Source organism: Parasteatoda tepidariorum, chromosome 8 (assembly GCF_982258835.1).
Source record: "Parasteatoda tepidariorum strain Cologne lab strain chromosome 8, Ptep-v5.0, whole genome shotgun sequence".
NCBI classification, from domain to species: domain Eukaryota; kingdom Metazoa; phylum Arthropoda; class Arachnida; order Araneae; family Theridiidae; genus Parasteatoda; species Parasteatoda tepidariorum.
In genome coordinates this window covers 64400501-64412312 of record NC_141762.1, presented here as the reverse complement: position 1 = coordinate 64412312, position 11812 = coordinate 64400501, and the positions used below count along the sequence as shown (strand labels likewise).

General features: G+C 27.9%; 1 pseudogene across 2 annotated transcripts; it reads right to left on the bottom strand.

Annotated features, from left to right (window-relative positions):
- Positions 1 to 250: 250 nt before the first annotated feature.
- On the bottom strand, positions 251 to 11483 carry LOC122269018 (lysine--tRNA ligase pseudogene; annotated as a pseudogene). Of its 2 annotated transcripts, XR_015435865.1 has the most exons (4): positions 9333 to 11483; positions 6287 to 6390; positions 1980 to 2028; positions 251 to 1275 (listed from the first exon to the last, which is right to left on the bottom strand). The product of XR_015435865.1 is annotated as a lysine--tRNA ligase pseudogene, transcript variant X2 (transcript). The 2 variants fall into 2 exon arrangements; XR_015435864.1 differs by lacking the exon at positions 6287 to 6390.
- Positions 11484 to 11812: the final 329 nt, after the last annotated feature.

Genomic DNA, 11812 nt, shown 5'->3' with positions numbered 1-11812 from the left:
ATTACAAATAAAATATATGATTATTAGTATTATAAAAAAAATATTAATACCAATTTTAATTCTTTCAACAAAAAAAAAACAATTTTTTTTGTATTAAAAAATTCATAAATGGATGGATTAAAATTAATTCGTTAGTAGTTTTATTTTAATGTACAAAATAATAATGTAAAAAATAAAAATTTATTCAATTTCAAACCAAGTTAAAGTTAACTTATTTAACCATGTCAGTTAACTAAGATAAAGGTAACCGTTTTTGCATAATTAAATTTTATTAATAAAAATTTACATGATTGATTAAACATTTTTGTTTTAAAATAATGGCATTTAACAGCGATGGCAGTTTTTTTTTCCAGCATCAAGTTGCTTTTTAATGCTATTGTCCACATTATTACTAACTATATATATCCATCCAAATCACTGCTACTGAAACCAGAATAACCAGTCCTCCATTTCATCATTGTTGTCAATAATAGTTGCAATATTGTTGCCATAGAAAAATTTTGCAACCTTTGAGTCCAAATTTGATCTCTGGCTATTAGTAGTGGTTATTTAAAAATCCTTCATTGCTCTTTGTTGCTTAGCTTAATTCTTATTGTTAATTTATTTTCAATTTTTTTTCTTATAATTTTTTCTTCAGTACTTCATGTTGGAGTTGTAGGTTCATTTTCATCTAACAAGGGAAGCTTCTTGCAGAATCTTTGTTTCATATATCTAAGTGATTTCTTATTTGTTTCTTTTTGGTGCTTATTTCTGTACTAGTGGTTGCATCTAACTTTACAGTTTCCAACTGGCCATTTTGTAACTTCTTACCTCACTAGACAAACTTTTCTGTCACTTCCATCAGGTATTATAAAAGTTTTAAAATAAATTCGAATAATTTTAACGAGAATTTTGTTCAATCAGTTGAAACTGACCGACTGTTGCTAACAGCAATAACTTGTAAATAATCAAATATTCAAGAAAAATTCTTCATTCTTCTTAAAAAAAGGTCTTTGACAGTGCTGTCAAAAATCCAACTTTTCCTTTTTTAAAGGGGTTCTGCTTAAAATCCTTAGCTAGATAAGAGAAGAATGAAAATATGTTATTCCTCTCCTCTATATATTGTTATATCTATTCTTCTCTTCTGTCTGTCAAACATGGGGATCTTCAGAATGAATTCTGGATCAAGAAACCTTCCTGTATTGTATTTGTTGTTGCATTACTTTAGTACTGAGAAATAGATGAAGTCACAGATTGACTGTATGTGATTTAGCGTTAATCTCAAACATTTTGGTTCTGAAATTTTCAAAGTAAAATTAATTCTATATATACATATTTTTCAAAAGTAAACCAAATAACCATAATGAAAATGGTTAAATATGCAGTAGTTCTGCAGTAAATTTGCATGCAAAAGGTTAATAGAATTTAACAAAAATTGAAACTATAACTTAAAATTTTTTTTATAAAAATATGAATTTAAAAAAAAAGAAAAAAACGTAAAATCAAAAAAAAAAAAAAAAAAAAAAGGCTATATACTTTTTACCCTAATACTATGATTTATCTCTGGTCAGAGAATATTAAATTCCCTAAAATATGTATTCAGAAAACTTTTATTAATGCAAGCAGAATACTGGCACTAGCATTTAACTTGTCAGGGATGCCCCACATAAAAAAACCACAGGACTGTAAGTTATATATCGTAACTGTGCAGCAGAATATGATCAAACATCACTCTTGAACATTTTAATAAGCATGATATAAATAATAATAATCCGGTCATTAATTTAAAAAAAGAAATACTAACATTTGACTAATTCAGAACAGTAATAAAATAATGTGATTCTAAGAATTTATAGGGAAAGTAGTCTTAATTTCCTTATAACATTAAGCAATTATTAACAATTATGAATATTATAGATTCTTTAACATAAACAAAGCATGATAAACAATATAAGTTCCCAATTATTTATTTAAATGGATCCATAAATTCAAGAACCTACTTGTAGTTTTATGAAAGTGGTTTACTTTTCTTGAGCTCTTCATCATCACCTGAAAGCATACATAGAAAGTAAATGAATAAAATAAAAATAAAACAAATTTTATTTCTATGAGGATAAACTTTTTTCGCCACATCACAAACTAAGTTTAAGATACAATTTTATAAAATGTTAAATTATCACTGGAAATCAACTAAGCAATTCAAATAGTTCTGACACCAATGGTAAAAAATAATATCGAAAAACACAAAATTTATATATTTTGTTTATAAATGACTTATAGACATGCCAGAGAAAATAAGAATATAATTTTTCTTAAGAATGTAATATTATATCACATAACTTTATTCAAGATATTACAAATAAATTACATTTTCAGCTACAAACATGCACTGATGCGTTGTAAGTCATGGGATACAGGTGAGATCCTCTCCTTACAGGTGAAACACATCAACATGATGTGGAATAAACTCTATAAGTTCTCAAAAGCTGTTTAAAGAAATACTAAGCCATGCAGATTCAACAGCCTTTCATAACTGCTCACGTGTTGTACCAGCAGTATTATATGTACCGTATATTCCGGCGTATAACGCACACTTTTAATAGAAAAAATAACATTGGAATTTACGGGTGCGCGGTATACGCCGAATATAAAAAATTATAGATTAAAAAAAATTAAATATAGAAAAATACTTTTATTTTAAAGAAATAACATACCTTTACCTATATATTTCATTGATTTTCGTTATTACATAAATAGTTCATTATATTCGTCTTCCGCTATCAATTACAATTATTAAAATTTTTCTGTATTATAATTACAACTTTTTTTGTATTATCTGTAAGGTGGGACCTAAACATGTCCCACTCTAAAAGGCTTTCTGGTTTTCTTACGCAACCAGGACGGATTTGCCAGATGTTTTTTACCCACAATTTAGCACCATTTTTGTCCATCCAGAATCACATTATTGCTCTTTCAATTCTAGCCCTCACATACATGTCAAATTCAGTTCTTTTTTTTTTCAAAAGATAGGGAAAAATACTTTTTATTTACGATCTTGAAAGATGGTACAATCCAAATTTTCGTGCGCGTTATACGAAGAGTATATCTTAAAATTTAAAAAAAGTAATTAGAAATTACGGGTGCGCGTTATACGCCGGGGCGCGTTATGTGCCGGAATATACGGTAATTGGAAATGTTTCCATTATATCTTAAATATGTACAATGATTCTTGTCAAGCAATTTAGACAGCTAAGTCTGTTGCCTTAATTCGTCAAATTAACAATGAATCATTAGGGCAGACATACCAACCACAGAAATTCATAATCCTGAGAGTTTTGGTGATCATAGCTGAGTGTAATAAGCAAAATACAATAATAAAGATTAAGAGAAAAAAACATTTCACCTTACAAGAGTAATTTCGTTATATTAGGTTTATCTAAGTAACTTTTTTACTCCTAAAAATAATCAAATAATAAATTAATATATATATATTTTAAAACAGAAGGAGTAATTTTGCATTTTTTAAAAACCTTACATAAAATTTTTTTGAAATTCTAATTTGCTCCTGGATAATCTGAGTGAACCCAGTATAAATTCTCTAAATTTGTTATGACAAGGAATAACAACATTAAATGTTTTTTTTTGTTACATGGCTGAATATTCTTTCACATATAGCAAAGGAGTGGTTAAAAACAACAGCTTTAACTTAACACAATTTGAGTTCATAACAGAATATACCTTTCCTGTTACAAACCATTTTGTATTGACTTCACTCCATTTTAAAAAAAAAACAGATCCCATCAAAAGAATGAACAATTTTTGAAATGTCTTCGCACACACTGTTTCGTACAAATAAGTTCCTAGATTATTAAGAAACAAGCTTTGAAAAAAAAAAAAAAAAAAAACGAGCTTCATAAAAACTACCAATACAAAAATTGGAGTGAGGAGAATGAAACAATATTACTTAAATTTCAGAGTCTGCTGTTTTTGAATAAATTAAGGTATCACTCTTAAAGCAGAAATGATAAAGATACATTTTGTTAAAATGGCAGCATACTTTTTCTGGTTTCTTAGACACAATAAAATGGAATTAACAAAAAACCAAACTCAAACTAAATAATTGTTAATATGGAGGAAAGTGTGCAATGCAAAGTGCACTTGGATTTGCAGATTCATGCAATCATTTAGAAAAAAACCTTAGACAATACTTTGTTAGTGTGAAGTTCTGAGATTTTATAGAAAAGTCAAGAATTAAGCTACACGTCTGTATTATTTCTAAACATTTGTGGTTCAACAAAGTTGTTATTTCGTTAGCGTAGCTTAACAAAGAAGAATCAAGTTAGTGTCTGCTGAAATACGCCAATCGTAAGTTTACAGTGTATCAAGGTACGTTGGTATCTCTTGACATTCACAACACTATGCACATGTAATTTGTCTCGGACAATTAAGACATAGGATTCACCTTGCATGGTAGGAAGATAAGGTATGCCTGACACTCTTATTAAGCAATTGCTAAAAAAATGATGAACTGATGCCATGCCTTTTTACGAACTACTGTTTCATCAGTTGCAAAATTAGCAAACCATGGCAGTGGGCACTGCAGACTTATTTTGACCTAGTTGACAAAATAGACCCAACTTCCTTAAAAAAAATTCTTTTTACATAAAAAATTGAGTTAAATCAAAATCTACTCAAATCTTTTTCTCTTGCATTATTTTTTTTTCCATTGTAGAGTTTAGTTAACAAACTCTACAGCAGGTTTTTTAAGAAAAATTGTAAGAGTAATTAGTCCAAGAAATTGGAAAATTTTATAGTTTTTATAACACTGTTTGAAATTATTCTTTTTCAAATGAAAATTTAATTTCAGAAGTATTAGATTTTAAACTTTACTAACTAACTTTATTTTGTTTTATTACATTTCTGAATTTTTGTTATCAATTTTGGTTTATTTTAATAAAATGAAAATAGTTGAAATAGTAATAGATTTCATTTTAATTCAACACGTTGCAGAATTTTTTTTTTTCAATAAATAAATTTCAGACTAATAATTAAGTTTGAGCACTTTCTATTAGTAATGCAGATATTTCATCATGTATTGTATTAGGTAAATTTAAAGAATATGTGTAAATTACATAGGTTTAAAACTTACATGACTAAAAAGTGAAACATTTTAATACAAATATTTAAACACTCACTCCATAGATAAATTTTAGAACATATACTGTGTGATTGCAGTACAATATGGAAGCATCTCAACTGGGATTCAGAGTCAGTAAAATTTTCAATGTGAGCACATAATTACATAAAATAACATTTCATTTGAATTACTAGAATCCTGACTCAAAAAATGTACTGTCTACATAAGCCTTCTTACTAATATATAACTAATAAGCTAAGCAATATTAACACAATTTGCATCTTTGCATACTGCTTATTAAGTCAGTGTATTTTTATGTTTTATAATAAAAAATTTATATTTTTTAAAAAACAATTTTCACTTAATGGATGCAAAATATCAGTATAACTAATGAGCGAAATTTTGGCCACTTTTTCTTATTGAAGAAATGTCTATTTGTTTTATTAATATCTTATTCTTCTTTTTATCTGGAATTAATATGAAACAGAAGCAAAACATACATTAAATGTAGTAATCGATTTTTTTTGTACTGTAAACATAATCTTGTTAAATTTAAATAAATATAAATTAAATGTATAGTTATTACAGATTAGCTAATTATATCAATTGTCAAATTTTCCTAAAACAATTTAAGGTGCTAGCTCTCATTGTTAGTATACCTATCTTGTAATCAGACAACATTTTCAGTCTCAAGTGCGTTCACCTAACTGAGATTTCACTACAATGAATATTTTTGTGTACAAATTTAGAGTTTTCAGAATTTCTTCAAAAAAATTTATTTTCTTTCAAAGAAAATACATAGGCAATCATTCTAAATAATTGATTACCATAAATAATAACACAAATAAAAATGAAGCTTTATTTACTTTTAATTCACTATTAAAAAAAAAAAAGTCATAAATTTCAGTTCACTAAGATTTATTTGAATGAATATTACATTTAGTTTTTTATTTCATCATACATATAAATAATAACCCTCAGATGAATGTTTGTGGGAAATAAAAAGAAATTTAATTTGAGCTACTTCTAATGTTGACCATTATGCTACCTCAAGAAATCAAATGAAAAGACATTTAAAATTTTATAAATGTTTTTTAATGCAATTACGAATGAATAAATTGAGACAATTGAGAAAACAATTGAGAAAATGAAAAAAAAAAAAAAAATTACCAAAAAAAAAAAGTTTTCCTAGGCACTGGATTGCAGAATACTCCAAATTTTATTCTAATCAATACCACTGATATTGTACTTTTGGTCAAATATTTTTAATCATTCTGAAAAATAATAAAATAAGCTACATAACAATAATGAAACACACTTAAACACATAAAAATAAAGAGAAGAATTTTAATACTTCATTCAAACAATAAGTTCCTCACAACATAATGAAATAAATTTAATTTGCGATAAATTGTATGATGCAGTTTCTGCAAGTTTAATTTTTTTATACTGGAGAACTCAACATCTTAAATGCTAGTAAATCTTTTTACTAACAAGACAGATTTTCTTTTAAATATTTAAACCAATTAGCCTGATTTTTATGGAATTGTATCAAAGAATCTACTGAGCTTCGGATTAAAAAAAAAAGAATTGTTTTTTTTATTGCAGAAAAATAGAAAATACTTTTTAAAATATCACTCTAACTTAGAAAATATAGAGAAGTATACACTTCTGTATTATTCATCCTCTTGAATTTTAGAAAAGCTGACACAGGTTATGTAATTCGTAATCTTGGTCAAGATTTAATTTAAATGTTAAAAATTGTTTATAATATCTAGAACAAATATAGTGGAAATAATTATTGCAGAATATTAATTGAATTTCGAAATAAATTACTTATATATAATTCAAAAAAATGGATGAACTTTTAGAATGAAAATTTACTACAAAAAAGTAACAATATTTAGGTAATATTAATGATATAATGTAAAAATCATAGTTTAACACACGTCAATCAGAAGAAAAAGACATGTCAATCAAAGTAAAAAGAAAATGAGATAAGGATTCGTTTTTCAATAAGGATGATTATCGAAAAACGAAAATGAACATATTTTTCACTTGTATAGCAAAAACGTTATACAAGTTTAATTGTGCAACAAAACTAATCATTCAAGATTTACTCCTATAATAATTAACATAAAATGTGTCAATTAATAAAAACAAATCACATAGTGTTGACAATGAAGTTCATTAGATTCAATAAAATCCCAATTTAATTTAAATAACATTTTAACAAAATAATATATACTGGTATCTTACGCAAAAAAATATCAAAAGAAAAATATCCATTATGAAACACATGCTGTGTGTGTGTGAACAGAAGTATAAATAAAAACATTTATTAAAGGAAATAATTTTGTTTAAATGTTCATAAATAGTTAGCAGCTTATAATGAATGCTTATTGCTCAAAAATCATAAAAATTATGCTAATTAAAAATTATATGCATACATATTAAAAATATATAAGAATATATATTAAAAATATATAGGTATATATTTTTTATTTTATTTCCGACCATTTAGTTAATTGTGGAAGCAACAATTAACTATCTAGCTTTAGCAACAACAAAAATTTATAAATAAATAAAAATTTTGTCTACCCTGTAATACTAATTTGCGTTTTTATTGTTACAACAACTATTTCCTCAATATAATCTTTTTCTTCAATACAACCTATTTCTTCTATACAAAAACAACAATGAAAAGTGGAAAAAAAAACCCTCTTAAAAAGCTTAGAAATCTACTATCAGAGTATTAGTTAATAGCGGGTCCAATAAAGTGCAACTAAGAAACTGCTGGTCATAAAATAATGAAGAAATTATTGAGAAAAGTTCCGTATTGTGATCTGCGACAGGATAATCCAGAGTCACGGCAACTTTCGAGCAGCAACCCACAAGAAACTGTAAAAAATATCACAGAAGGGGACCAACTTGACTTCTACAAGGCTTATTTAAAAAAAAGTTTAAAACCCCTTCGACGGAGCTTCACCAAATCTGGAAAATAGATTTTTCCAGATAATGGTTCTTTAAAGTAAACAAATATCAAAACACCCTTATTTAAAAGATTCTTAAAAAATAAACAGAGGATAAATAATGCAACTTCATTCAACAACGTATAAAAAATCATGTGGCTTGTCAATCGAAATTTCGGCAGCTATTGTTGCAGATTTCCATGTGGTTTTTGAAATCTTTCATTCAAATTATTAATATTTATCGCACCATGCTGTTATTTATCTATGAGTTTAGATGATTTTTTAATGCTACGTTATCACAGGCGGGAAATTTCAAATGGCCCATTAGTAGAATAATTTTTTTTTACGTGCAGGATTATTGACGATTCACCCGTAAAATCATGTGGTTTATCAATCGCATTTTCGTAATAGCTACGGATTTTCACAAGATTTTTTAAATTATGACTTTTTAATGCTACAATGTTTGGTACTTAAATTTTTGAATCATACATGCGAAGAAATTTCTTTTTGAAGCATTGGATTCGTAACGATTTTGCTATCAACACATTTTTATCAATCGTCTTTTCAACAGTTTTGGATATCCACATAGTTTTTGATATTTTAAATTCTCCTTGATAGACAAATATCATTACTATCTGCACATTTCAAATCAGGCTTTTAACTAATCACTTTATGACATGTTCTAGTCATGACAATTTCATTTCAAATACCCAAAATTTTCAAAATGTCAGAGTTTAGGGTGGTCTGAAACTGAGAGTGTGGTTCTTGGCTTTAGTAATCTTTTTATGCAAAACTAGAGGGAAAGAACTGATTTTTTTCACACTGTAATGAAATGCCTCCAAAATCACAAAACTCAGAATTTCGTTTAAGTGATAATAAAACTTTTATAAAAATCATATTTTAGCAGAAATCGGATTAAAATCGGACAAAAATCTGAAGTTGACTAAAAACCATACAAAAGTAGATCCCTCTCCCTTTACAGTTTTTCTTTAACATCACAAGTGTAAAAAAAAAAAAAAAAAATTGTAAAGGGAAACGAGTCTTGATAGTTGTAAAATGCATTTCGAAAATAGATCTTTCCGGTAAATGGATGTCTGGATATGATACTTTGCACTGTAGTAACAAACTTGACAATTAAAACTAGTTTTTTCTAATATTTCTTAACAGGTTCATGCTAATAAACAATTACAAACAAAAAAAAAAATAAATAAATGAAAACCAAAAATTATAAATGCTGTTAATACCAATAAGATCAGGGTCCAATTAGTTTCTTTCCAAGTAACCCTTGGCCTATTTGGAAGATTTGATTCCATTTCATTTAAAAGATTGTACAATACACAAAAGTTTTTAAGATAAAACTTCTGAAAATAAATAAGAGTGATCACAAGAATTTCTTAGGAGATGGTTGTTCTTCATTATTCTGTTGGGTATTTGCCACAGGTTTAATAATTGGAAAAGACAAAACTTCTTTAATGTTCCATGTATTGGAAAGAATCATAAGAAGTCTGTCGATCCCTATTCCTGCACCAGCACAGGGTTTTAGCCCATGTTCAACAGCCTCACAAAAATCTTCATCAATAAGTTGAGCTTCATTATCACCAGCAAATCTGTCTAGGGCCTGTTGCTTAAATCTCTGCCTCAAGACAACAGGGTCATTCTCTTCGCTATATGCATTGACTATTTCAGATTTGGCAATAAAAAGTTCCCATCTTTCAGTGAGCCCTAAAATACTACGATGACACTTGGCAAGAGGACTCATTATCTCCGGGTAATCATAAAGAAAAGTAGGATTGATAAGTTTTTTTTCAAGAAAATGTCCAATCAGTTTATCCAGCAGCCTCTTACTTGTTCTTGGAGCTGCACACTCAATGTTATATTTGGAGCAAAGATAAGACAATCTTTTATTGGCTTCAGGCAAGTGATATTCACATGGTTTGGGTAGTTCTTCTCCCATTGCTTCTTGCAAAGAAGGAAGTAATGGGTACTTTTTAAAAGGGAGGGCGAAATCAATTTCTAATTCCTTACCTTCAAAACCATCAGGCTTATATATTATCTTATTAGACTTACAAATATCATTAACCATTTCAGAAAATAAGTTCTCTATCATCTTCATAAAATCATTATAATCTTTATATGCTTCATACATTTCGCAAGTGGTAAATTCTGGATTATGAGTCAAATCTATTCCCTCATTTCGAAAATTTCGACTGATTTCGTACACACGATCAGGCCTACCTATAAGAGTCTCCTTTAGTTTGAGTTCTGGAGCGATTCGCAAATATAAATCCATGTTTAGATGATTGTGATGAGTCATAAACGGTTTAGCAGTTGCTCCTCCCGGTTTTGTATGCATCATCGAAGTCTCCACTTCAATGAAGCCCCGCTGATCCAAAAAAGAACGTATAAATTTGTTGACTTTAGCTCTAAGAATGAGTCGTTGATATGTTGAATCATTGAAAATAAAATCTAAAAATCTCTTCCTAAATCGAGTCTCTTTATCCTTCAGCCCGTAATACGGATGTGGTAACATTTGAAGAGAGGGTGCCAAGATCTCCATATGGGTAGGTACAATACTTAGTTCTCCTCTTTCGGTTTTGCATGGATGTCCTGAACATCCTATAATATCTCCTCTTCGCATTCTATTATTTATTTCACAAAATTCTTTTTTATTAGGATAATGATTTGCGTCAGCCATAACTTGAATCTCAGCCTTTTCTCCTACAAGGTCATAAAAAACCAAATTAGATCCGAATTCTCGTTTAGTTAGAATACGGCCAACCACTGATACATTCACATCCTTTAATATTTGACCAATATCGAGTTTCTTATACCGATCTACGAAGTCTTCTAAGGATATTGAAACATTGAATTTGTTTAGATACGGATTTTTACCAGCAGCTTTTAACTCTTCAACTACTTGGCTGCGCATTTTAAAATATTCAGCACTATCAGTAGGATCTTGTTTTGTAACAATGCACTTCGAATCTGTTATGGGCTGTTGAGTTATTGGTTTTTCTGTTTCAACTTTTTTTTTACTTTTAAAAAAATGTTTGAGTTCCTTTTCAGGCAAAGTAGTTGAAAAATTAAGTGAATTGATTTGTAAAAGAAACAGATTCCCCTGCAATTTCGGAAAATCAAAAAGTTTACTTCGACGAAATAACAGCAACGCACGATTTGCCATGACAGGTTGAAAAAAAATTGCTATAAAAATATAATATTAAGATGACTTGCATCAAATTAAGCAAATTAAGATGAATTGCATCAGATTAATCCATAGAAAAAAGAAACTACCGCCAGAAAAAGTAAGCATAAGTCGAAGTTAAAGTAGCTATGTTCAGTAATATCTTTATCACAAAACAATAATTTTTTTTTGTCGCTAATTAAAGAGACAAATTTTAAATATTAAAATTTAATAGTAATAACATAGTGATAAGATAAATTTTTAACACAGTCAAAAAGTGAAGAATAAAAATATGTTATTTCCTTCCATTTGAGCTTTAAGCTGGTGTAGCGACATCCAAAAGAATTAGCAAATGGGAGTCAATCCAAATGATTTTGATCTAATGTCATGATTTGCATCCTTCAGAATTGGCAAATCATTCGAATAATAAAAGCAGCAAGTTTTTATTTGAGTTATTTATTTTATTTTGTCACTATTCTGAATATTACTCAATTACAAAAATTATAGTTAACTTTTATTTAATGTACGAAAAAAACGAGTTCA